Source organism: Lepisosteus platostomus, chromosome 5, assembly GCF_059453375.1.
Source record: "Lepisosteus platostomus isolate fLepPlt1 chromosome 5, fLepPlt1.hap1, whole genome shotgun sequence".
Classification (NCBI taxonomy): Eukaryota; Metazoa; Chordata; class Actinopteri; order Semionotiformes; family Lepisosteidae; genus Lepisosteus; species Lepisosteus platostomus.
The window spans coordinates 54,546,832-54,571,369 of record NC_142615.1 but is presented as its reverse complement, the minus strand read 5'-3'; the positions used below and the strand labels follow the sequence as shown (position 1 = coordinate 54,571,369).

The 24,538-nt window shown below is 39.7% G+C and overlaps 3 protein-coding genes and 3 non-coding genes across 6 annotated transcripts in view; 3 read left to right on the top strand and 3 right to left on the bottom strand.

The window, feature by feature from the left end:
* The window catches only part of LOC148669375 (antigen WC1.1-like), a 590,051-nt gene that overhangs the window by 203,394 nt on the left and 362,119 nt on the right, over window positions 1-24,538 (top strand). The window lies entirely within an intron of this gene.
* LOC148669398 (uncharacterized) overlaps window positions 1-24,538 on the top strand; it is a 469,383-nt gene that overhangs the window by 236,338 nt on the left and 208,507 nt on the right. The window lies entirely within an intron of this gene.
* Window positions 1-24,538, bottom strand: part of LOC148669520 (uncharacterized) — a 97,072-nt gene that overhangs the window by 58,694 nt on the left and 13,840 nt on the right. The gene's annotated exons all lie outside the window — the stretch shown is intronic.
* trnal-caa (transfer RNA leucine (anticodon CAA)) lies at window positions 1,267-1,379 on the top strand. The gene is made up of 2 exons: window positions 1,267-1,304; window positions 1,334-1,379. It is a non-coding gene; the product is annotated as a tRNA-Leu (tRNA).
* trnal-aag (transfer RNA leucine (anticodon AAG)) lies at window positions 12,928-13,009 on the bottom strand. The gene has a single exon. It is a non-coding gene; the product is annotated as a tRNA-Leu (tRNA).
* Window positions 15,762-15,843, bottom strand: trnal-aag (transfer RNA leucine (anticodon AAG)). Its single transcript has one exon. It is a non-coding gene; the product is annotated as a tRNA-Leu (tRNA).

Here is a 24,538-nt window from a genome sequence, read left to right as displayed (position 1 = left end):
TTCTTTCTCCAGTTGTACCATGGATATTTTATACCATCAATACTTTTCATGCTCTTTTGCATTTTCCTTCACATACGGAAAAAAACTCAAGGCGTTCTTGTCACTGTGCTACACAGTACAGGACACGCAGTGAGTAATTCGCGCAGCTTTCAGAGGAATCCAGAGGTAGGACTCTTAATGCAAGGAGCTGTTTTTTTTTTTTTTCGCATTAATCATTATTAACCAGAAACAGCTGCACAACTGGTTGCATTTGTGATTATGTCACTTCTCTGCTTCAGCAAGGTCAATAAAAGACTGTGAAAGTAGTAGAGAAAAACTGAATTAAAATCATATTAGCAATTCTGAGCGATATCTGCATACAGGCAATCCAATAAGAACGTTGAAATCTTTGAATGTCATCTCTCTATATATTGCGCTGCTTTTTACTTGGAGTAAAACTATTGGATTGAAGGGTTAAAATGTATTGTTGTTATTTGGAGAAATCAATGAACTCGTGATTTTATATGTTTTAAAAGACGGTCATGCGCACAGAAAAAAGACAGTGCTGATTATTTTTCTGGAGACGGAGCACTGATGACCTATCCGAGCCAATTGATAAAGCCCACCCAGTGGATACTCTAGCAGAACGTGGAAGAACGTTCACCATTGTAACCAAGGAACAACATCAAGAAGCACAATCAATTCCCCATTTAAATCTTTCGTGTAAGGTATGCCATGTGAAAGCATGAAGTAAATCCCCTGATCTCTTTTGAACATGGACAAGGTATTTCTGATGGAGCGCAATGAGCAACGATTTAATAAGCTACTCCTGCCGATGATTCAGCTTAAAGAAGTAAAAGCTTCACAAACAAAAGCAGCTCGCTACCACAGCCAATATTAAATGTACTTGGTGGCACATTACCATTTGCACTGGCTCAAAAGTGGTCTCGGCAGATGTTGTTCCCTACGTAAAGCTGAAAGCGCCAAAGAGCATTTCCATTGAGAAAAAAAAATCTTTCTTGATGTTAAACATAGAGAGCCTGCCTTTTAGAAGTTCTCCCTCTAAACACCTTGTGCAGCCTCCCGACAGACTAACAAAAAGCGCCTTTTCACCAACTCAATTTATAATACGCCCCTCAAAACTCACAACCGAATAACAATCCATCCATATATTTGATTTCCAAGATCCATTCAAGGCAACTTGGGTCTTCGCAAGCAAATAATTTCAGGGAAGAAACTCAGTTTAGTCAACTACTGGTGCATTCATCACACCACTTGCTTTCGATTGTCAGGGTGGCCGAGTGGTCTAAGGCGCCAGACTCAAGGACATGTGTCTTTCCAGCTGGCTTGGGTGTTCTGGTCTCCAACTGGAGGCGTGGGATCAAATCCCACCCCTGACAGCTTCCATTTTTACCTCTCTTGAATTGTTCCAGTGCTAGCTGACAGTGAATGACTGAAATATAAAAGCAGCAGAAGAAAGCAAGCAACTCAGTGCAATTTGTGAGTATTCTGCACTGTTAAAATGCACAGGTTTTCATACTTTTTGGAATTCGTAGCTCAAGAAGTGACTCCTGTTTCATTTTCTATTCACCAACTCAATTTGCATTCCGCCCCTCACACCTCACAACAGAATAACAAACGGCTTCATGTGCCACAGCATTCCCCTGTAGATTCGGTTTGCACTATGAATTAGGCGACCCCGAATGAAATATTTTAGTGTTGGCTCAAATGTGAGGAATTTCATGAACCCTCAAAAAGGAACGCTTGCAGAAAATGCCAGCAATTCAAAGCGTGTAGGCAGCATGAACAGACCAATTCTGCAATTTCTTTTATCGCGGGCGGTGCTTTCCGAGTCGATGGCTCTGCATTAGAAATGAGAAGTGCTGAACTCTAAACACGTTGTTGCCATTACTGCTACCCCTGCTGCTACTCCTTCGTCCTCGAATAAAGAAAAGACAGGCATGTTTTGAATCTCAAAATGATCTTCTGGATCCACAAGAAACATGTACATTTGATTGATTCCGCAGTATTTTGGATGTACTGTACTTATAACTTCCATCGAAGAGAGATTTCATCAGTTGCATGAAATTGAAACTTTCGACTTTTTGTCTGGTATTGAAAATTTGTTAAAAGAAAAACCATAAACAATTCTAACAAACAACTCATGAATTATTGCCAGGATCTATATTTAGCGTTCGGTAGTGATAACACTGCTGATATTGATTGAGTAGAAATCTATGATGTATTGACAGCTTTATCTGAAGCGAGAAGTCCTAGAACGCCATCTATGAAGTTTTAGGATTCATACCAAGAAATGCCTTTTGTTTCCCACCCCAACTGCTGCTTTGGCATTACACATTATGTGAACATTACCAGTTTTGGTAGCTTTTGGGCACGATTTTCCTAAATTGAAACTTATTACAAAATTCTTGTAAATCAGGACTAATTTTAATATCAAATGAAATTACTACAGAAGAAAAGGCTTAACTGAAATATGAATAAGACTATGCAAGCCTAAAAAGTAGAACAATTTAATTTCTATAACTTATTTTTTAATTTTTTTAGAAATTGTCTCACACACTGGAAGACACTAACATTTCTCTTTGTTGGAGTATGTGAATAACAGTTGAACCCCAAATGTTTGTAGTTGTGATTCTGTTAAAAGTCAATAAATCGTCTATCAACAGTAAGAAATTATAAAGAAAGAAAAACATTGTTTTATTACATAAACTATAAGACAATGAAGAGAGTTTACTTCGCTTTTGTTCTTTTGACTTATGCGTTCAGATTCCGAACCCATCTGTGGACGGTTGTGTTTCTTGAATCTCTTGTAATCATCAAAAGTCGTTGTTTTGTGCTTCAGTTTTTTCTCGAGTTGTACCATGGATATTTTATGTGATCAATACTTTACATGCTCTTTTGCATTTTCCTTCACATACAGAAAAAGTTCAAGGTGTTCATGTCACTGTGCTGCACATTAACTCTGGACCACCTGTAACAGTAGAGGACGCGCAGTGAGGAATTCGTGCAGCTTTCAGCTCAGTCCCGTGTCCAGAGGGAGGACTCGCTCGCTGAATGATCTCTCAGGAAATCCCGGGTGAGATTCAAAAGGTAAACCTGGCTCTCTATGAATACGAGCAAAGAGTTCTCACTCAACAGAAGATTGCGATGTGAGTACAGTAATATAAAACACCTGAAGATGCCAGGGATTGAACCCCGGACCTGTGGAGCAGTAAGTGACTTGTAGCGCTGACATAAGAGATACTTACATAAAGTGCTTTTACTGACTATATTACAAATCTCAGGAAGTAAGGTCTTAAAACATTAGGCAGTAGTGGGATTTAAACCCACGCCCCTGAGAGAGTGGAGCCTAAAATCCAGCATATTAGACAATTCAGCCACGCTACCTCTGGCCCCTTCTCCTTTCCTCTCGTTGCTGAGTATAGGTGCCTTCATGCAATTGAGCCAGGTTTGAATCCCAGCCAATACATCTCCAAATCTTTTCAAATGAATCTGTGATCTTGTAGCACATCCTCTGAAACCAGCAATCGAAATTGGAAACGTCTTCTTCAACACTGAAAAGCTCAATTAGGACGAAGCAGTTGTACACAGGACAGCAGTACCGTATATGTTCTTGATTGATTCAGACTCGTTCTCAGTGGTTCTTGCTTACCAAATAACTTAAAAGCTGAAGAAGAACGCTACGAAAAATACTAATCAAAATACAAAATAATAATCATTATTAACCAGAAACAGCAGAAAAACTGGTCACATTTGTGATTATGTTGCTTCTTTGCTTCAGCAAGGTCAATAAAGGACTCTCTGAAAGTAGTAAAACACTAAAGAACTGCAAAACTGAATTCAAAATCATATTAGGAATTCTGAGTGATGCCTGCTGACATGCAATCCAATACGGATGTTGTCTTTAAATAAGAATTCTCTATGTTTCCCTGCCTTTTCCCTGGAGTGAAACTATTGGATTGAAGGAATTCTTATCACAGGTTTACAAGGTGCCGTTGATATTTGGATAAATCTATGAACTCGTGATTTTTATATACTTTAAATATCGGCCATATGCACAGAATAAAATGACAGTACTAATGATTTTTCCTGAGACGAAGCACAGCTTATCTTTCCAAGACAGCTGATAAAGGCAAGCCAGTGGATACTCTAGCAGAACATGGAAAAACGTTCAGCTTTGTAACCAACAAATTCCCCATTTAGATCTGACATGTGAGGTATGCTTTGTGATTGCTTGAAGTGAAACCCACAATCTCTTTGGAACTTAGACAAGTTATTTCTGATGGAGCACTATGCGGAAAGACTTAATCAACTCTACCCCTGAGGATGACTCGACTTGAAAATGCAGAACATTAACGTTTCACAGATAATAGGAGCACAACCGACATTAAAATTGAGGGCGCATTGTGATTTGCACTGACTCAAAAGTGATCTTGGTAGACAAACTTCCCTGCTGAAGGTGGAAACAAGAATTTGTGTTGAGAAGAAGAAACACTTTTTTCTCCCTGCTTTGATGTTAAGCTGATAAAGTAGCTTTTAACACATTGCTCCACTTGGTGGTTGTAACACAAAAACTTCTAGCAGCGGTGGGATTCAAACCCACATCTCCAACGAGACTGGAGCCTTAATCCAGCACCTTAGACCACTCAGCCACACAACCCACCATGCCCTGTCTCTTTGTCTCATTACTTTCCCGGAGGAAGCCGGGTGGCTTTTGCTCTTGTCCGACAGTGGCGCTATGACTATGGAACCGACTGCACCTGCTTTTTCTGAGATGCTTCCCCTCTCATGGTGAGACCTCGACTTCTTTAACACCTCTGGATACAGTTCTTCTGTGGATCGGTTATGTTGGAGACGGCACTTCGATACTAAGATCGAAAGTGATCTGAAACTACCCAGCTTTCAATCTCTGAGGTAGTTGCCACTAAACTCGGACGTGATGTGCCGTGTGCCATTACTTTTGTTGCGTTCAAGAGTATTCGTTGCGTGAGCTCCTCACTGCATGTCCTGTACTGTACTGTGATTTCATTTAGAGTACAGCGACTAGAATGCCTTGAATGTCTATGTAACGAACAGTTCTTTCCGGACCCTATGCGGAGGACAGTCCGACGGAGTGGGGAGACACTAGGGAAACGTCATGCAGGAAAACGGGGCTGAAGACAAGGGGGCGTGTCCAAGGTGCGCTGGTGCACGGGGGAGGTGTGGCCGAGGCGAACAATCCGAGAGTACTCCTTAGGGAAAATCCAAAACACAAGGGTAAGTCCAAAACCAGGAGATCCATCAGAAGAAGGATTAAAAACCACGAAGGCCGGGTCGGAACCGGCGGACGGGGAACAGGAACGGGAACAGAGGTTAAAACCTTAACGGGACCAGGCGCTTCCTGGTCCCGGACTCGCACGATATGGAAATCAGAGCAGAGCCCGGATGAGCGTCAGCACCTGGCTTTTAAGGTGGGCTGGGGATAGGGAGCAGGTGCACAGAATAAAGACAAGTGAAAGGGCTGGAGCACCCTTAAGGAGGGGGGACTATAATCGTGACAGTCTATCAGTATGTATATATATAAACGCTAAAGAACATGTAAAGTGATTAACATTTCCTTGATATAGATTTTCTGATTATGTCTTGGCTTCATTTAATGAATTTCCTTAGTGACAGATCATTTCTTTCCGGTATTTTTTTCTGGTGCTGTTATTGATCGCATACAAAACATTATTCTCATAAAGAACATGTCACCTACAAAGTCACTATGAAACTGGTATCAGAAAAAGTTTCTTAATATTTCTTTTGATTAGGATGCAAGTGAATTTGATCATTAACTATGGAACTTCCCACAGTTGAGAAGTGTCCAAGTGGCTGTCAAAGGACAGCACTTTGCTGGCACTGTGAATAGTTGGCTAAAGTGCCTATCTAGTAAACAAGAGATCCTAGGTCCGATTCCCAGCGGTGCCTTTCTTCCTGTCTTACTGTACAGAATTTATCCTTACGGGCAAATCCCATGCCTTTTAATTCAGGTGAATGCAAGTGTTCGTTTCCTTTCTGGAACAACTTGTTTTGAAAGAAATCTATACAGCTTGCGAAAGATGAAACACAAATCGTGCTTATCAGTGAAGAAGAGGTACTCCCAGCAAGCCAGCTAATACCAGCAAAGTTTTTTTTTCACCCTTACCCAGAGAATGGATACAAGCGAGGCACCTGTGGCTCTGCAGTGTAATCAGTTCGCGAGTTCGGTGGTTAGCTGAAAGAGTGGTAAATGGAGCTCGCCCCAGCCCGTCCTTATTCTTTTAAAGAGGATAAAAAATGAACTTCGCCGCCATTACTACAGATGCAGCCATTCAAAATGGGTGAGGTATTTCACGGCATACCCCGGTGGGCGTGTCACGGCATCACGCGGTATCACGCATTTCACGTGTGTCACGTGACTAACTATCCGGCGTCGCCTTGTAAAACCGCCAGGGGGAGCTTAACCTCTCATGTACAGCATTTGAGCCTTTAATTTTGAACTGTGTATTACAGCATGTTAATCATCAGTCATTAAAATGTTGGTATATTTTATGAAAGCAAGATTGCTCAGTTGGACAAAAGTACACAACCTACCTTTATCAGAAATATTTATGCATCAAAGCCTTTACTGAAGATATTACTAATAGTATTAATAATGGATGACTTTGGACAAGCTGTATACTCAAAGTATAATTTCTTTAGCACATTTGTACAAGCACTTGGAATCTGTCCAAGCCATACTTTGTCAGGCATTTTGTTTTACTTCAACGGGCATAAAAACTTCCTTGCTTTTAACAGGGCGTTTCATAATTTCTAGCTACGAAAATGATTTAAAATGCGACACCTATCATTCAACTAGAGCTTAAAATATCACAAGGAAAAATACACACTGGTATTCCATTTCTCCCTAAACATTGTAAGCTTCGAAGTCTTTAACTAACGTGATACCGGAGTCAACAAGCATACTTTTAGAATTTGATTAAAAGGGAATATAATATGGAATCGCGTATCTAAAGAATTTAATAACGGTATGATTATATCCGTGTACTGCGGCAGGACTGTGTAGGGCTGTTTCACCTGCCTGATCACGTGAGCTGTCTTGTAGCCTACTGGTCTAGGTGTGTGACTACCACCTGGCAGGTTGTGTGTTCGATTCCAGCTGGTGCTGGACTTTTCATTTTTATTTATTTATTTTTTAATCGCGTAACATAAACATATTACCGTATGCAAACTGTACTGTATACAGTATGTATATGTATATTTAATGTCTTAACTGTGCCCGTTTAATTGAATTAAAAAAATTATTTAACACGAACATTAAGCTGTTTACATTTTCCGCCTGAGAACAGTCACCCGTTGCTACCCAACGCAGAATGGTGATTGGCTGACACTATCTGACACCCCTCTGATTGGAGAAAAAAGATGTGCTGGTCTGCTATACACACTGTGCCAGGAAGAGGATTTCTTTCTATTCAAAACGTGTATTTTAAAAGTTTAAGAAGTAAAAACCTTACAGCGTACACAGATTTCTAAACTGATCAGGATCGTTATCTTTGTCTTATGCATAATAATGTTCACCGCTCTGTCCAGCAAATTAATAATAAACTTTATTTTATATAGCGTTTTAAACGAATAAGTAATTAGATTGCTCATAAACCTAATCACTTACTTTTTCTTTTTATTTAGGCTCAGATTTCAACTATAGATCGTATTATTAATAACCATAATAACAACCAACCAACAAAAACAACCATATAAACATAATGGTGGTGCTGGACCTTCCAGTTTTATTTATTTATTTTTTAATCGCGTAACATAAACATATTACCGTATGCAAACTGTACTGTATACAATATGTATATGTATATTTAATGTCTTAACTGTGCCCGTTTAAGTATTGAATATTCATATCTAATTTTACCAATGAAGGGAAATCTTAACATAAACATACGGTATATGGCTGGTCTCGGTTTTTTTAAAGAAAAAAATACACACCAGTATTCCATTTCTCCCTAAACATTTTAAGCTTCGAAGTCTTTAACTAACGTGATACCGGAGTCAACAAGCATACTTTTAGAATTTGATTAAAAGGGAATATAATATGGAATCGCGTATCTCAAGAAATTAATAACGATATAATTATATTCATGTTGCAAAAGAACTGCAACGGACATAAAAACTCCCTTGCATGGTTTCATTACAACCAGAATCGGTCTTGAGATATTTTTAACTTGATTTACAGTATTTGAGAGGTATGTCTTAACACCGATACTACAGTGCTTAAGTACTGCTCACGTATATGTTTCTAGGTTTATATTATGCATTTCATACGGTCAAATTACTTTTGAGCAACTAATAAGAAGCGCGAAACGGTATGCGTTTTACTTTCGTTTTGTGCTGGGACCCGTGGATTGATTAGAGATATCAAGTACATACAAGTCATTTTTTAAATGTTGTAGTTCGTCTTGAAAAAATGTTACGAGTACATCATCTATCAACAATTACACAGGTTCTGTTTCCAAATTGCGGATTTTGGTTACGTAATATTATTTTCTAGATTTCACGTTGTGAATATGATGGGATGTCTGATGGGATGTTTCTAAAAATCCATCCTCTGTAAAACGTCTTCTCTAGTTGTCCTGCATATGTATTCGCTAATGAAGCTGTGTGTTCTGAGCCTGGATCTCTACATTTCTGTATGAACCAGCTTAGAGGGCTAAAGACAGCTTGTGTTTAAATTGACTTGATGTGACTTGTTCTGTGCCAAGTCACATTATTTTATAGCGTTTTTAAAGCGTTATCAAATACGGTGTTACTGTAGTTTACTGAGTCCCATGTCACATGGTCTGTGATTGAAACCTGTAAAACCGGTTTAATTCGTCACAGCCAGCACTCTTCAGGTGTGAGGGTCTTCTGCTCAGAATGAAACGCTAAAATGTTTGTGTATATTCTAATGGTAGTGGGGGCGGGGTGTGTGGGAACAGCATTTTCTTCGCAGTTTAACCGATATTGTTACAGCATGTTACAGTTTACTATTATTAACCATATTAATTTTAAGTGCTTAATGTAAAATCTTGTAAAAATATATTTTCATTGTTCAAATATACATTAAGTCTGACTATCATAAAATAAGTTAAATACAAAACTAAAGAAAAAATAGGGTTAAATATAATTCAAAATATTTTGCTAACAATGTTAACTGTTTATGAATAATAAAATGTATTAACTAAGGAGTAGGATGGCACTGTTGTTAGTATGTTTTTTGTTTTGTTTCTTTTTCATAAATACAACAGTAGTACCTGATGTCTCAGTGGCTTTCAAAATTAAATTATGCATGCAAACCTGTGAACTAGAAAGATAACTAAGATATCCATCCATTATATTCCATAATATCCATGAAATATATGGCGCTGAAATACAGTATGTGTGACGCATAAAAGACACCAAGGGATTGGGTGAGCTCCCATCACAAAAAAAAAACTGCGAACCTGCACTACAGCGACCATAGTACAGTATGGAGACCTAGGCGTTTTACGGGAAGAGACGGGGTGCTTCTGCCGCCCCAGCTTCCAAAGAGCGAAGGGTAAGCAAATACAGCAGACTTCATCTGAAATACGCGATTACAGCGCATATTACAAGGTATTATTGCCGTTTTGAATTTTAAATTAAATTATAATTATTTCTTCGTAGCCTGTTCTTCAAGAAAACACCGCACGGGCGAAACGATCTACCACCAGGACAGTAAAAAAGAAAGCGGTAAGACGGAAAAAAAGAAAAGTTTATTTTGACTTCTGTTCCGCGACTGATGAATACTACTGTGTGACTTTATTTCTTACATGAATTATGTTATTTTGCCACAAGCCGTGGGTCTCTGCTCTCGGCCACTGGCCAGGGTACCAACCTGTAGAAGCAGCACCTGTATGGAGACATTTCGGCAGCAGCGGGAGCATTAAGATGCATTACTGGGGAGGATTGGGAGGCTAGAGTTCCAGCAGTCAAACAGTTGAGCAGCTGTCTCCCGAAAAGTGCCTCTCCCCGCCGCACAGGCTGCAATGCCTGGCGGAAGCTCTGCCCCCCGCAGAGCACACACCGCCTCAGGACACTCCATCCCGGCCTCTCAGTTCACCACCGCGCAGGAATCTGTTGATGCTGTCCCCGCCGGCTATCTCCCCCCAGGAAGCACAGCGGAATTCACAGATGCCAGTGGGACGAATAATTCTCCCAGATGTCCAACTGCTACCCATCACCCAGGAGATGGATGGGGGGTTGTACTTGCAGTGCATCGGCATAGACGGGAAAGCAAGAGCCGACCGCTACGCCGCCCTCGTGTTTCGAAATCTTGTGACTTTTGAAATTTACTGGGGGTGGACCACGTCTGTAAATTTCGATGGGTCCAGAGGCAAAAGTGCCTTGCCTTGCAGTCTCCGGGAAACCATTAGTACGATGGTGAATCGGAGATTCTCAACCCTTGCTGCGTACGACTGGAAAAGAATTCGTGATCGGATCAATGAAATGCTTCGTAGGAGGAGGCGGTCTTTTCCTCTTGTCTAACAGTCTGTCCACAAACAAAACATTCCTGTTAGACAAGAGGAATTGAAAAAAAAACAATTTTGTCAATGAAAACCGGTGTGTGTGTCTCTCCCTGCTGGATGTCCCTCTCACAAACTGCTGAATGAATAAAATAATTTTATTGAAAACGAGTTTGCGATTGTCTGGTCTTTAAATTCCTGAGATACGCGATTCCATATTATATTCCCTTTTAATCAAATTCTAAAAGTATGCTTGTTGACTCCGGTATCACGTTAGTTAAGGACTTCGAAGCTTACAATGTTTAGGGAAAAATGGAATACCGGTGTGTATTTTTTTCTTTAAAGTACCGAGACCAGCCATATACCTTAAGATTTGTTAAGATTTCCCTTCAGTGGTAAAATTAGATATGAATATTCAATACTTAAACGGGCACAGTTAAGACATTAAATATACATATACATATTGTATACAGTACAGTTTGCATACGGTAATATGTTTATGTTACGCGATTAAAAAATAAATAAATAAAACTGGAAGGTCCAGCACCACCATTATGTTTATATGGTTGTTTTTGTTGGTTGGTTGTTATTATGGTTATTAATAATACAATCTATAGTTGAAATCTGAGCCTAAATAAAAAGAAAAAGCAAGTGATTAGGTTTATGAGCAATCTAATTACTTATTCGTCTAAAACGCTATATAAAATAAAGTTTATTATTAATTTGCTGGACAGAGCGGTGAACATTATTATGCATAAGACAAAGATAACGATCCTGATCAGTTTAGAAATCTGTGTATGCTGTAAGGTTTTTACTTCTTAAACTTTTAAAATACACGTTTTGAATAGAAAGAAATCCTCTTCCTGGCACAGTGTGTATAGCAGACCAGCACGTCTTTTTTCTCCAATCAGAGGGGTGTCAGATAGTGTCAGCCAATCACCATTCTGCGTTGGGTAGCAACGGGTGACTGTTCTCAGGCGGAAGATGTAAACAGCTTAATGTTCGTGCTAAATATTTTTTTTAATTCAATTAAACGGGCACAGTTAAGACATTAAATATACATATACATACTGTATACAGTACAGTTTGCATACGGTAATATGTTTATGTTACGCGATTAAAAAATAAATAAATAAAAATGAAAAGTCCAGCACCAGCTGGATTCAAACACACAACCTGCCAGTTGGTAGTCACAGACCTAGACCAGTAGGCTACAAGACAGCTCGCGTGACCAGGCAGGCGAAACAGCCCTACACAGCCCTGCCGCAGTACACGGATATAATCATACCGTTATTAAATTCTTTAGATACGCGATTCCATATTATATTCCCTTTTAATCAAATTCTAAAAGTATGCTTGTTGACTCCGGTATCACGTTAGTTAAAGACTTCGAAGCTTACAATGTTTAGGGAGAAATGGAATACCGGTGTGTATTTTTTTCTTTAAAGTACCAAGACCAGCTATATACTGTATGTTTACGTTCCAAAATTAATATCGTTTATGGCCTTCACACGCGTTACAGTATGCTCCTATTCTTTTTATGCTCAGCTACTAAGATTTCCCTTCAGTGGTAAAATTCAATATCTACAACGGGCACACTAAAGACGTTTACAGTAAGTCTTTCTACGACAGACCAACGGACCAAGAGTGCCCCTGTCGGTCAACCAATCACGCACCGCGGTACCCCGTGTCATCATACCTGCGGTATCTGTACCGCGGTGTCTGTACCGCGCACTTTGAATGGCCGCATCTGTACCAGCTTTAAAAGACTGGCATGGGCACGGAAAAAAACACACTACAGATGACTTTTCTGGAACCGAAGCAGAGATTCCTTTACGAACCAACTGATAAAGCTCAGCCAGTGAATACTGTTAACAGAATGTGAAAGCACGATCAACTTTGTAACTGCAACCACAGGAAAAACAGCAAGAAGCAGGCTCCATTCCCCATTTAAATCTGTCGTGCGAGGCATGCTTTTTGCACGCATGAAGTAAATCCCACGATCGCTTTTGAACTTGGACAAAGTACTTCCAAAAGAGCGCTATGCACAAAGATTTAACAAACTCAACCCCCGCCGACGATTCGGTGTGAAGAAGCAGAACATTCAAGTTTCACAGACAGAAGCAGCACGCCAGCACAGCCAACATTAAAACGGAGGGCACACTACGATTTGCATTGACACAAAAGTGATCTGGGCAGACGTCGTTCCCTGCATAACGCAAAAAGTGGCAAAGCGCTTTTGGGTTGAGAGGACACAAGAAGGTTTTTGTTTTGTGCCTTGATGTCAAGCTGAGAAAGTATCTTTAAACACTTTGCTTAGTTTCTCGAGAGACTGCCAAAAAGTAATTCCCTCCCTTTCATCTGAAGCCAGCTGAAAGGAGGTCTCAACAGAAGCACCTGGCAGCGGTGGGATTCGAACCCACGCCCCCGAAGAGACTGGAGCCTTAATCCAGCGCCTTAGACCGCTCGGCCACGCTACCCGCTGTGTGCTGTCTCTTTGTCTCATTACTTGCCCGAAGGAAGCCGGGTGGGTTTTGCTCGTCACCCGGCTTAGTGGCGTTATGACCGTGGAACCGACTGCACCTGCTTTTTCTGAGATGCTTCCGCTCTCATGGCGAGTTCTCGACTTCTTTAACACCTCTGGATAAAGGTCTTCTGTGGAGCAGGTTTCAGACCTCTGCGTACAGCACCCTTGATGTCATTTTATTTTTACAGCAGCCGCATCCGGAAAGTTGTGTCTTTTACGTTTTATTTGAACAACAAAACTATATACAATACAAACAAGAGCACATATAACATATCAAGAAAATCGTCAGGGGCACATGTTATAATACAATTACACTTTATGAAAAACGATTACACAAGGTAAATAAAGATAAGGTCCGCACAGCTTGTTCTTACATTTCGTAAGAGTCCGTAAATACCCCTTTACGTCTATTTTGAACTGTTCAAACGTAGGACTCTTCCCAGACCATTTCACTTTATACCACATTCCTAAACGAGGATGCTTCTCCTGTTTTAGAACTATTTTGGGCGGTATGGCTTATACAGCACACCCACAGTATTCTAATGGTGGACTGCAGATCTGTGCTCTAGTTCAGTCGAATTCAAAGGATCCAGCAATCGTACTGGATTTGACTGGGATTCTGAAATGTCTCTTGCAAAAGTATTTCGGGTTTGCTTGAACCTTTGATAAAAAAAGTGATCTGACCTGAAACTACCCAGCTGACAATCTCTGAGGTAGTTGTCACTAAATTCGGACGTGATGTGTCACACATGTGCCATGTGCCTTTACTTTTGTAAAAAACTGGTATCGGGAAAAGTTTCTTAATATTTCTTTTGATTAGCATGCAAGAAAATGTGATCATTACCTATGGAATTTCCCGCCAGCGTGGAGCTTGAATTCACAACCTTGAGACTCAGTGTTCAAGAGTCACAGAAGAGGTCAGCCTGGGCTTCAGTTTGCCAACGATAAGCTCCGGCAGTGCTCCTCTGTAAAGCAGATTGTTCGGATCGGTTATGTGGGACGGCACTTCGATACTAAGATCGTTTGCAGCACATGCATGGTTTCCCCCTTCACGCAAAAAACATAGACAAAGGAAGCTCTCTTGTCTTGGGCTGCTGACTCCCGGATTTAAAGCGCTCTGGGTGCCAGCTATGTCTCTAACAAGCACACTATAAAGACAGGAATTACACTTTGCTCACGTCACGCATGGAATGGCGAGGCTACTTGTTCCAATATTATCTAGTCTCACCTCATATGGTGCCGATTCCTGGTTTTCATTTAAGAAAGAGCACTGCAAACACCGTAAACAGTGCAAAACGTGTGATGAAAGAAGTCTTTTCCCCCCTTTGTCTAAAGCAGAACACAGCGGTGTGCCGAGGGTTGTGAGATCAAGATTTCAGTGGAGCACTGTCGTCTACGTCTTTAGCTACATGAGTTGGACATCCTCTTGTACACGGAAAGCAGATTGAGATCCTCTGACATGAAAAGTGCCAGATAAAAGCCATTTCTCATCCTTTCTCTTAGTGGTGGAGCTATCGCATGTAAATGAGGCAACTTGCAAGGCGAGCAGGCTCAGTGCACACCGAACGCAGATGTCTCAGAGCAGTTGAGACGTGTCCAAGTGGCTGTCAAAGGACAGCACTTTGCCGGCACAGTGGCTTAGTTGGCTAAAGCGCCTGTCTAGTAAATAGGAGATCCTGGGTCTGATTCCCAGCGGTGCCTTTCTTACTGTACAGAATTTATCCTTATGGGCAAATCCCATGCCTTTTAATTCAGGTGAATGCAAGTGTTCGTTTCCTTTCTGGAACAACTTGTTTTGAAAGAAATCTATACAGCTTGCGAAAGATGAAACACAAATCTTGCTTATTATTGAAGAAGAGGTACTCCCAGCAGGCCAGCTAATACCAGCAAAGTTTTTTTTCACCCTAACCCAGAGAATGGAGAAAAGTGAGGCGCCTGTGGCTCTGCAGTGTAATCAGCTCGCGAGTTCAGGGGTTAGCTGAAAAAGTGGTAAATGGAGCTTGCCCCAGCCCTTCCTTATTCTTTTAAAGAGGATAAAAAATTACCTTCGCCGCCATTACTACCAGCTTTAAAAGACTGCCATATGCACGGAAAAAAACACACTACAGATGACTTTTCTGGAACCGAAGCAGAGATTCCTTTACGAACCAACTGATAAAGCTCAGCCAGTGAATACTGTTAACAGAATGTGAAAGCACGATCAACTTTGTAACTGCAACCACAGGGAAAACAGCAAGAAGCAGGCTCCATTCCCCATTTAAATCTGTCGTGCGAGGCATGCTTTTTGAACGCATGAAGTAAATCCCACGATCGCTTTTGAACTTGGACAAAGTACTTCCAAAGGAGCGCTATGCGCAAAGATTTAACAAGCTCAACCCCCGCTGACGATTCGGTGTGAAGAAGCAGAACATTCAAGTTTCACAGACAGAAGCAGCACGCCAGCACAGCCAACATTAAAACGGAGGGCACACTACGATTTGCATTGACACAAAAGTGATCTGGGCAGACGTCGTTCCCTGCATAACGCAAAAAGTGGCAAAGCGCTTTTGGGTTGAGAGGACGCAAGAAGGTTTTTGTTTTGTGCCTTGATGTCAAGCTGAGAAAGTATCTTTAAACACTTTGCTTAGTTTCTCGAGAGACTGCCAAAAAGTAGTTCCCTCCCTTTCGTCTGAAGCCAGCTGAAAGAGGGTCTCGACAGAAGCACCTGGCAGTGGTGGGATTCGAACCCACGCCCCCAAAGAGACTGGAGCCTTAATCCAGCGCCTTAGACCGCTCGGCTATGCTACCCGCTGTGCACTGTCTCTTTGTCTTATTACTTGCCCAGAGGAAGCCGGGTGGGTTTTGCTCTTGTCGCCCGACTTAGTGGCGTTATGACCGTGGAACCGACTGCACCTGCTTTTTCTGAGATGCTTCCCCTCTCATGGCGAGATCTCAACTTCTTTAACACCTCTGGATAAAGATCTTCTGTGGAGCAGGTTTCAGACCTCTGCGTACAGCACCCTTGATGTCATTTTATTTTTACAGCAGCCGCATCCGGAAAGTTGTGTCTTTTACGTTTTATTTGAACAACAAAACTACATACAATACAAATAAGAGCACATATAAGGTATCAAGAAAATCGTCAGGGGCACATGCTATAATACAATTACACTTTATGAAAAACGATTACACAAGGTAAATAAAGATAAGGTCCGCACAGCTTGTTCTTACATTTCGAAAGAGTCCGTAAATACCCCTTTACGTCTATTTTGAACTGTTCAAACGTAGGACTCTTCCCAGACCATTTCACTTTATACCACCTTCCTAAACGAGGATGCGTCTCCTGTTTTAGAACTATTTTGGGCGGAATGGCTTATACAACACACCCACAGTATTCTAATGGTGGACTGCAGATCTGTGCTATAGTTCAGTCGAATTCGAGGGATCCAGCAATCGTACTGGATTTGACTGGGATTCTGAAATGTCTCTTGCAAAGGTATTCGGGTTTGCTTGAACCTTTAAAAAAAAGTGATCTGAAACTACCCATCTTACAATCTCTGAAGTAGTTGTCACTAAACTCGGACGTGATGTGCCACACATGTGCCGTGTGCCTTTACTTTTGTAAAAAACTGGTATCGGGAAAATTAAAGTCGAAATCCAAAACAGTAACATATTTAAGAGTAAATGCCTCCTAATAGTAGGCTGGGCAAACGATTTTTAATTTTTTAAAAAAATAAATAAAAAATGAAATATAATGATGTGTTCCTGCTTAACTTAGACATTGCACGACTTTAAAACATATAAAAACAGGTTTCGAGAGTTAAAAACCACTTTTTATGCGCGAAAAATGGGTGATTTTTCTTCCTCGTGATCAGCTCAGAATCTTTGTGTACGCTGTAAGGTTTTTACTTCTTAATTAAACGTTTAAAATACACGAATTTCATAAAGACAACACACGTTTCGAAGAGAAAAAATCCCATTCTTTTCTCTTCCTGGTGTGTGAAACTGATCAGCAGGTCTTTTTTTCCCAATCAGAGGCTCTGAAAATAGCGTACCACCCACTGCGCTCCGTCAGAGAGGGGCGCGGCACCGAGAGAGGGAGGAGGCGCGGAGCTCAGCAGTACAGAACGAACGTTCTACTGCCTGGAGCGCTTATGGCAGCGATCGCGTCTGCATTTATAACTTAGTTTTTAAAATTAATCAAGCAATATGAACCATCTCTTTTTACTTTTAAGTCACTTAATTATCATTAAGCACAGCTTTCTCACCACTTAGACTACTTTTTGATACCATCCTTAGACAAAGCAGAAACTTCTTGTTCTGTCTAATGACATTACAAGTGGAAAGATTACAGATTTTAATCGTCTTTAATTTTGTTACGTTATACATTTTAGAAACGTTTCATCCATACAAACACCACAAAACTATTCTCGATTGTATTTCTGAATGGTATGTTACACTTAGTTCACTGTTTTAAATACATCTAATTAAGAAAGTTAGGTGTTACCATAAACTATTAGCAATAATATTAAATTTAGCACTGTAATAAGTTGTTGCAGTTTCCCCCCGCATCTTGTAAAAATATATTTTCATTGTTCAAATATAAATTAAATCTGACTATCATATAATAAGTTAAATACAAAACTAAAGAAAAAATAGGGTTAAATATAATTCAAAATATTTTACTAACAATGTTAACTGTTTATAAATAATAAATTGTATTAACTAAAGAGTAGGATGGCACAGTTGTTAGTATGCTTTTTTTTTTGTTTCTTTTTCGTAAATACAACAGTAGTACCTGATGTCTCAGTGGCTTTCAAAATTAAATTATGCATGCAAACCTGTGAACTAGAAAGATAACTAAGATATCCATCCATTTATAATGGTGGCAAAGTGGTTAGCATTGCTATCTTGGAGCACTGGGGTCCTAGGTTCAATTCCTGCCATCCTGTGTGTGTGGGGTTTGCATGTTCTCTCTAGGTTAGATGGTTTTTCTCCATATGTGTGATATGACTCCCTCTCGCACTCCAAAACAGACTGGTAAGTTAATTGGTTTATGGGAAAACTGGCCCTGGTGTGTGTGTGTGTTTGTGTCTGTCTGTCCTGTGATGGACTGGCGCTATGTCCAGGGTGTATTCTGCCTTGTGTCCGTCGCTTACTGGGATAGGCTCCAAATCCTCTGTACTGGATAAAGAGATTAGAAATGGATGGAAGTAAAGGCACTGTGTGGATGGAACTATACACAGTGTTAGAAACCCACTATGAAATGGCAGCATCTCACTGAGAATAAAATATTTTATAGTGCTGGCTTAAGGAAACAGCCTTTCCACCTCTCTTGCACATCAGTATCCATACCTAGTTATTTAAACAAATTGCCTCTAATTATAAACATCTTAATATGCTGGCTCTGTGGATCCGCATCAGCTATGTTTGCCCATTCCTTCAATTCATGTGCATCCAACACACAGTTCAATGCTAGCAACTACACAAAATCTAAAATACAATCCTCATTTCAGTATCTATGTAAACATACAGTCTGTTAACTTCATCATCTTCATCAAAAGTATGCCTTACCCCATTAGGAAGTGTTCTTGTTATCTGTGTATTCCTCAGCTATCCCAAAATTATCTTCTTCTTATCAACATCTCTAGTCTTTTATCCTGCAATAACTCAGCCAACACTTAAATCTCCAAAAGCTGCTTGTGTTAATTTCTTGAAATCACAAATATCATGTGTAAATACTGGCCATGTAATACTCTGCATTGTGGAATAATAGTTTATTTTAAAGGGAACTAGAGAAACTAAGAACTAGAGAAATCAAGAAAGGCTTTTTTTTCTAGAATTAATAAATGCACATCCTGTTCACTGGGGAAATTAAATCCACACTGAGCAATCTTCAATATGTTCAGAATATGACAGCGAGAATCCTATCAGGGATGCATTACACCTGTTTTCAAGTCCTTGCATTGGTTATCTATCAGGTTTCGAGTCAACTTCAAAATCCTCATCCTCATTCAGTACCTACAGTATATGGCTTATTATCTGTCTACTCCCCACCTTTGTCCGTCTGACTCTGGTCTTCTAGCTGTCCTCAAGAACATCTACATTCTGTGGGTGACAGGGTCTTCTCTACCTGCACCCCAGAGCTCTCAATTTGTATTCCCAGTGATATCAGTCACGTACCCTGAGTGCATTTAAATCTAACCTCAGAACCTTTCTTTTCAGAAGACTTAGTGTCTGTATCTGCTTCATTTTCTAATTTTGGTAGCATCTCTAACTGCTTGTCTTTCTTATATGTATTTACTTTGTAATCTGTGGTCCTTTTATCTGTTTTTATATCTACTGTATTGCTTTGAGATGCCACTTTTAAAGGTGATATATAAAATAAAGTTTTTTTATTATTGTTATAGAGAAACAGGATCAGTTTTCCCTGGTTCAGATAAAAAGATCTAAAGCATACTAGTTTGTCACTCTTCTCATTCCCTTTGCTAAATAACTTTTCATACTAATCTGATCAATCTAACTGCCTGTTTTCTGTGCTTTCTCTATCCTGCTAGATTTGCAATTATTCTGAAAATTTTCTTCTTGAAATAACTCATTTCTAAATACCTTTTTTTCACTGTTAACATCTTGCAGCAACTCTGCAACAAAATATACACTTAGCACAGTTCATCCTGCTACCAACATTGAATCAAAAAAAATCTTATGATTTCTATATTTATGTCTTTATTTAGTGGTTTCATTAGTGACAAAGGCTAAACTTTCTTGGAAAAATGTATTTTATGTGTTGCGGAAAAAACTGACTTGCTTTAACAAAGTATGTTTACAAATCATTTCACCTGGCAATCTACCTGAATGCCCAACTATCGGAGAAGCCCTCCATGAAACCATGGTTGCTATTAATTCATTTAGGGCTCATTGACAGAATTGCTGTTTTTTATGCATGCTAATTTTCTGATTCCTCACTCTGTTTCATGTTTATAGATAAGACTTTATTGATCGCGAAGGGAAATTGATGTACATGTTCATGTACATGATGAGCATGTTTGCATGTTCTTTTGTAACACACCTTTTTGTGATTTTTTTGTATATCTAAGCAAGTGTTCCTGCATCCCTCTTCTGCACTACAGGCATGGCTTTTTTTCTGTTTGCTCCATTTCTAAAATTTTTTGCTCATGTGCATTTTTGTATTTTTTTACACCTCTAGCACTTTAACGTTCTGAATTTTCATTTGCCTTAATTTGTAGAATGAATTTGAGTTTTAGCCTTAAAAATCTTAAGTTTTCACTATCTTTTGTTTCTTGTCCTATAACTGTTATTATTGATCACCGAATTATTGTACCTGACATGACTTCATTCAGCCTTTCCTGAACGTCTATGACAGGCAGAGAGAGTGCTGTTTCTGGTGCGATCTTTTGCAGCTGACATTTCACTGTTTTAAACGAACAAGAAATTAGATTGCTCATAAATCACTTATCCTATATAAATACAGCGTAATTGCCCTCCGAAAATCCTCTTTTTCTTGTTCGTTTTAGAGACCTTGATCGAAACTGATTTTAGATGTCAGAAAGGATTTCTTTTCTCTGTATTTCCTACATTGCTTTGTCGAGATTTTAACTTTATATTTAGGCTCAGATTTCAACTATAAATCGTACAGTAATTAATAGCAGTAAATACTGATGTTTTGCTCCCTCTTACCACAAAAATATATATGTTTTGTAGCTGGGATGAACTTTATTTCGTACGCGTAGCTACTACCATTCGGACACGAAGCGGTTAAAGATGGCGGCAAATCAGACACCCAGAGAGGGGGGGGGGGGGGCATCTTCTCGCCTCCATAACTAAAATGCCAAATAGGAGTGGCTTAAGCGACATACACAGTCGTGTAACTGACAGTTTGAGGTAGCCTATCGTGTAAATTTCGCTTTGTTGCTGATAGGTTAAGCTTTCGAAACTCTGCCCCAAAGTCATGTGACTGATTTTTCGCCCTGTTTCGTTGGTTAAACGCAATGATCACAAGCACCACCATGGTAACTGGGATGTGTAGTTTTTAATTCCGTTTGAATTATAACTGTACGTACTGTCTTCATATTTGGCCAGGGCCTTTAAAGAGAAGGCGCACCAAAAAATTTCGGTGCCGTCGTCTCCGCTTTAAGGGTACCCCCGTGCTGGAAGAATTTGACCTCGGAACGTTTGCCCAGCGTACTAATAGCTAGCAAGTGCTCCTAGTAAGTAAAGTTGTTTGTGTCCCTGCCTGTCACGCGGGAAACCGGGGTTTGATTACCAACGGGGAGACAGCTAGTTTTTTTATGATCAGATTCCAGTCTTTAATGCTGTGTGTGAGAGTTTACGTAACTTTCCTTTTCTCACATTTTCTGACGACTATTCCAAAGGAGGGCCCTGTCAACTCCTAATACTTTTCAAAAATCTGCCTGCATGTTTGATTAGTTTTGTTTTATTTAGAAAAAGTTCAATATTGATCATAACTAAAGAAAATTATGATCAGAAACAAAAAGAAAATGTTGAAGATGCAACTCGATCTTGAATCAGAGCTGGGTGACATGGGCTTCTGTTCTGATATGGTTGTACGAGAAACAGGAGGAATCTCTTCTCTCCTATGGAGCATGAGCTGAATCAGGAATGAGACATGTCATATATCAACGCATGACTTACATCGTAAAACTAAAACTAAATTAAAAACTAACATTAAGTTGTCAGAGACATTCATTTATATACAAACAAGAGACAGACAAAGCAATAATTCTACATTGACTTGTCCTGCACTGATCAGACTAATTGAAATGGTCTGATTCAGAGCCTGTGCAGCTCGTGCTAATACAACAACGCCAGTATTGAACCCTCAGCACCATACTGACTACTGAGCACAAGTTCAGCTGCTCTCCAGCTTTGTTACGCACGTTTTTTTTATTGCAAATGGAGCTGATCTCCAGACAGTACAGTGTTAATTAGTCAGCAGCCTCTACTAGTAATACATCGCCCCTGTCCAAAATCTCTAGGTAAAAAAAAACACATTTTATACATTTGTCTGTTTAAAGATATAATCTCTTTAAAAAAGACAAAGGGTTTGTGTGTCAACTGTTTCACTTAATTTCGAACGCAAAGAAAAGTAGTTTTCTTCCAAGAAATCACACATTTGTCGCATCCTCCATACTATACTTCTCTCTTGTAGTAGTAAAGCATTTTGATTTAAACTGATCAATATATTAAATGTTTCATCTATACACTTACGATTAACATAGGCAGCCTTGAACGGTTTGCGTAAATCAAATACACAGATGGATTCAGAGTGTGCTTTCCAACTTTTGTGTAACATTTTCCTTTGATAGGACGGAGTTGTTTTTAAAATCTGGATTAAATAAAAAGGAGTGACGTCAGTGTAAAACAGCTTTCCTTCATGGGGAACAACAGTTGTGTTCCATATTTCTAATTATTTTGGTTTCAAGATAGCAATTTAGTATGAAACATAAAAGCCAGCTGGATAAATCTGTTACACGTCATTTACAATGGTCTTTCAACTAATAGCCCGTGCAGGGATCAAACCCCAACTGTTGGTACGAGTTGTGTAAGGCTCTGCAACATGCAGATGAGAAACTAACCTCCGCTTCTTCATTATATACACAGTGAGCTATATATGCGGGCCTACTGCCCCCTACGGGCTCTGTATTTGATTGCGGTACAAGACCGGCCATGGAGAAATAAAGTGAAGAGGGTGTGTTCATTAAAAGGCTCATAGTGTCCCTGGGAGGTCTCAAACCACCACCCTTTTGGTTAACAACCAAACCACAAAGACTCACGTACAGCTTAACACTTCTCGGTCTCAGTGAAAGTGATACACTCTGTAAACTTTCTGGAGAATCATTTGTCAATTTCCCTACGGGATTAATAAAGTATTATCTATCTATCTTAAAGGAAAATCGCCAACAGTGGCCGATATCTATTGGAGTTTTTTTCATTCTATACTGCAATTTCTGAAAGGTACCCTGTGAAAATACGAATTTTGACGAGAAGGGATGGACATATAAGGTCAGCAGGCTTGGGGAATTGGACCTTATGGTGAAGGCTGCGGGCTCAGCATCAGCAGAACCTGATCAGTATCGGTTGACTCCGATATACTTTGACAACTTAATTCTGGATTTAGAGACATTCACCTTAGTGTCGGTATACTAAGATGTTTTGGTAACGAGGAAGGAGGGACAAAGCAAATTGGCAGAATGTGTGCTATTTTGTTGACTACAAGTCCTCACATGCCAGAGGGTCAATATAAAAAAAAATGTAACAGTATAATCTCTTGTACTTCACAATTTAATAGTGTCTGTTACATTGTGTCTCACACCTCAGTGTCAGAATTGTGAGACAAGTTTGTAATCAGGAGGGTGGGCCATAGCAATTCAGCAGAAATTGCATTCACCTTTTCCCAATGCATTCTCACATGCCATTTTCTCACATGCCATGCTCAGAGGGTCGTATTTAAAAAACGGTACAGTACAATGTCCTGAAGTTCAGGATTTTTATAGTCTTTTCCATTGTCTCTCACACATCTGTGTCAGAATTTTTAGACATTTTTATAACCAGGAGGTAGGTTCGATCACCCTCTGCTCATCCTCAGTTAATCATATAGTCTCATATGCCATGTTCTAAATGTTCCATTTAAAACTGCTATATTAAAATTTCTTGTAAAATGCAAGAGTTTGAGACTTTTTATGATCAGAAGGCAAGGTCGTGGAAAAAATGCAGAAAGTGAATTTACGTTTTGCCTTTGTCTTATTTACTCGTGGTATAACATGCCAGTTTGTTTTATTGTGAGTTGTGTTTCTGAAATGTGTTTCATACAAAAATGCAATTTGGACAGTCTCTACTTACATATTCCCCTTTACCGAGGAAATGTCCAGTAATACATCCGGATAAGTATTTTTAAAAATGACTGTAGAGAGCCATCTACAGGCGAAAGACGACATAACATCACAGCAGCAGCATTTAAGATGGAACGAAAAACGCAAAGCAGCAGCTGGCGAATAAGAAGCCAACTTCAGCCTCGTTAATGCAATAGCATTAGGTGAGGTGGAAAAATATTTCTTGCTCTGAATCTTAACATTTTTAGGAGGTGTTCTAGGACTTCTTGCCTCAGAAAAAAAAACTGCCAGTACATCAGTTATTTCTACTCCATCAATAGCAGCAGTGTTATCAGTACTGAGCCCTAAATGTAGGTCCTATCATCATATAAAAAGTTGAAAGTATCGACTGCATTCAACTGATAAAATGTATCTTCTATGAGAGTTATATCTTTATCCAAAATACATCGGAAACAAATTTGCACGTTTTTTGGGGGGGATCCTGAAGACTGAGACTCAAAACTTTTTTTTTCCTTCTTTCCAGGAGGAAGGATTATTCAGATGCAAACATTGTCCCAAAATCAATGTACTCTCCATTGATATTCAAATCCTCAAATTCTTCATCTGAACGTCGATATTGAAATATGATATCG